The sequence below is a fragment of the Helianthus annuus genome, chromosome 5 (genome assembly GCF_002127325.2).
Source record: "Helianthus annuus cultivar XRQ/B chromosome 5, HanXRQr2.0-SUNRISE, whole genome shotgun sequence".
Taxonomy (NCBI): domain Eukaryota; kingdom Viridiplantae; phylum Streptophyta; class Magnoliopsida; order Asterales; family Asteraceae; genus Helianthus; species Helianthus annuus.
In genome coordinates this window covers 40,542,964-40,546,644 of record NC_035437.2, presented here as the reverse complement: position 1 = coordinate 40,546,644, position 3,681 = coordinate 40,542,964, and positions in this window count along the sequence as shown.

Here is a 3,681-nt window from a genome sequence, read left to right as displayed (position 1 = left end):
ATCATTTGGATCCTACTCTCGTGAACCAACCTTTGTGTTAAACTCTGTCTTTCTTTCACCTACCTTAGGTCAGTATGCTCAGGCACCGGTGTGCACTTTTAAGACCTTTATGGACTGTCGACCCACAACTTTTAGCGGCACTGAAGGAGCAGTAGGTCTCCTACACTGGTTTGAGAAACTGGAGTCTGTGTTCGAAATGTGCGAATGCCCTGAAGCGCGCAGGGTGAAGTATGCTACTGGTACTCTCGAGGGTTTGGCCCTCACGTGGTGGAATGCTCAAGTGCAGATGTTGGGGTTGGTTGCTGCCAACGCCACCCCATGGGAAAACTTCAAAGAAATGATCAGGGAGGAATACTGCAGTCGTGACGACATTCACAAGCTGGAAGATGAGTTCTACAATCTCAAGATGTCGGGGTCAGAGATTGAGGCATACACTAAGAGATCGCATGAGCTTGCCTTGTTGTGTCCTACAATGGTGGATCCTCCGTATAAGCGAATTGAACTCTATCTCAAGGGCTTGGTGCCAGAGATCCAAAGTCATGTGACTTCAGCGAACTTGACCACTATCCAGCAGGTTGTACAGTTGGCTCACCGTCTTACTGATCAAGCGGTGGAGCAGAACAAGTTACCGAAGCGTATAGGTGCTGCAACTACTTCTGGTGCTTCTAGTGGGGATAAACGGAAATGGGATGGAACTTCAAGCAGGGGTTCAACTTCGGTGCAAACTCAGTCTCAGCAGAGAAAGACGGACGATCACAAGAGCCCCAGTCAGCAATCGTCCGGTGGTCAAAGTCATGGTGGATACAAGGGGAATCACCCCAAATGCAATCGTTGCAACCTACACCACAGTGGGCCATGCACCAGGGGCAACTGTCATCGGTGCAACAAGCCTGGTCATGTTGCAAAGGATTGCAGAAGCGCATACCCCGCCAATCAGAATCGTCAGCAACCTCAGCAGAACCAGCGACAACAGCAGGGTAACAACAAAGGATGCTTTCAGTGTGGAGCTGAAGGCCACTTCAAGAAGGATTGTCCCCAACTGAACCAGAACAACAACAACAATCAGGGGAATGGTAACAATGGGAACAACAACAACAATGGTGCTAGGGGACGAGTGTTCGTGATTGGTCAAGGTGAAGCAAGGAATGATCCCAACGTGGTGACGGGTAAGTTCCTTCTCGACGACTTTTATGTTACAATCTTATTTGATTCGGGTGCCGATACTAGCTATGTGTCACTAGAAGTTAGTAAGATGCTTAAGCGTATTCCTACACCCCTGAGCGACAAGCACACAGTAGAGCTAGCTAATGGTAAGAGTTTGGAAGCCTCACACGTAGTCAAGGGTTGCCAGCTTATTCTCGCTAACCAGACCTTCTCTATCGATCTTATTCCTATTGTCTTGGGTAGTTTCGACGTTGTCATTGGGATGGATTGGTTATCCCAACACCGAGCAGAGATTCTTTGCAACGAGAAGATCGTTCGTATTCCTGGCTTAGGTAGTGAACCTCTCATGATTCGTGGCGACAAGAGAAGTGCTGTTGAGAACATCATCTCTCTTCTTAAGGCCCAGAAATGCTTACGAAAGGGCCACACTGCGATTTTGGCTCTAGTTACTGATACCACAGAAAAAGAGAAGAAGTTAGAAGATTTTCCCGTTGTACGCGACTATCCTGAGGTATTCCCTGAGGAACTACCTGGTCTTCCGCCCCATCGCCAAGTCGAGTTTCAGATTGAACTAACTCCTGGAGCCGCGCCTGTAGCCCGTGCACCTTATCGTTTAGCTCCATCAGAGTTGGAAGAACTCTCCACGCAACTACAAGAACTCCTGGATAAGGGTTTTATTCGTCCTAGCTCATCGCCTTGGGGAGCTCCAGTACTTTTTGTGAAGAAGAAAGATGGTACCTTCAGAATGTGTATCGACTATCGTGAACTCAACAAGGTGACTGTGAAGAATCGTTATCCTCTACCGCGCATTGACGACTTGTTCGACCAGTTACAGGGGTCGAGCTACTATTCAAAGATCGATCTGAGATCGGGATATCACCAGCTGAGAGTTCGGGAAGAGGATGTCTCTAAGACAGCCTTTAGAACTCGTTATGGGCACTATGAGTTTTTAGTCATGCCGTTTGGGCTGACCAACGCACCCGCAGTTTTTATGGATTTGATGAACCGAGTTTGCAAGCCGTACCTGGATAAGTTTGTTATAGTCTTCATCGACGACATCCTGATCTATTCTAAGAGCAAAGAAGAGCACGAACAGCATCTACGACTTATTCTGGAACTCCTTCGGAAGGAACAGCTTTACGCGAAATTCTCGAAATGCGACTTCTGGCTTCGTGAAGTCCATTTCCTAGGGCATGTGGTGAACAAGGATGGGATTCACGTTGATCCATCCAAAGTGGAATCTATTAAGAACTGGCCTGCGCCTCGCACACCAAAGGAAATTCGCCAATTTTTGGGATTGGCAGGTTACTACAGGAGATTCATTAAGGATTTTTCTAAGATCGCGCAGCCTCTCACCTTACTAACACAGAAAGGCGTTGTTTATCATTGGGGAAATGCACAAGAGTTAGCTTTTCAGCATCTAAAGGATAGACTTTGTAGTGCACCTATCCTTTCATTGCCAGAGGGCACAGATGATTTTGTGGTTTACTGTGATGCATCAATTCAAGGTCTTGGTTGTGTATTGATGCAACGAGATAAAGTCATAGCCTACGCCTCACGACAACTCAAAGTTCACGAGAAGAACTACACTACGCATGATTTAGAGCTGGGAGCTGTTGTTTTCGCACTTAAGTTATGGCGGCATTATCTATACGGAACCAAGTGCGCCATCTACACCGACCACAGGAGCCTGGAACACATATTCAAGCAGAAGGAACTGAATATGCGGCAGCGACGATGGGTCGAGCTGCTGAATGACTACGAGTGCTCTATCAGATATCACCCGGGCAAGGCCAATGTAGTGGCAGACGCCCTCAGTCGAAAGGACACTACGCCTAAGCGCGTAAGAGCTTTACAACTCACGATCCATTCTAGTCTACCTTCGCAGATACGAGCTGCTCAGATAGAAGCACTGAAACCAGAAAACGTTAGAGCTGAAGCCCTACGCGGGTCAAGGCAACACTTAGAGCAGAAGGAAGACGGTGCTTATTATGTAACAGGACGCATTTGGGTCCCACTCTATGGCGATTTACGAGAACTTGTGATGGATGAAGCGCACAAATCTCGCTACTCGGTACACCCTGGTTCGGACAAGATGTACCACGATATTAAGACTACGTATTGGTGGCCTAGCATGAAGGCCCACATAGCAACTTACGTCAGCAAGTGTTTGACTTGTGCGCGAGTCAAGACGGAATATCAGAAACCCTCAGGCCTACTTCAGCAACCAGAGATACCACAATGGAAATGGGAGCAAATTTCCATGGATTTCGTTACTGGCCTACCTAGATCACAGCGCGGAAACGATACTATCTGGGTGATCGTGGATCGACTCACAAAATCCGCACACTTCTTGGCAATCAAAGAAACAGATAAATTCTCCACTCTGGCGGAGATATACCTCAAGGAAGTTGTTTCGAGGCACGGGGTGCCCACCTCTATTATCTCTGATCGAGATGCACGTTTTACTTCGGAACTGTGGCAGGCAATGCACAAGTCTGTTGGCTCACGTCTTGA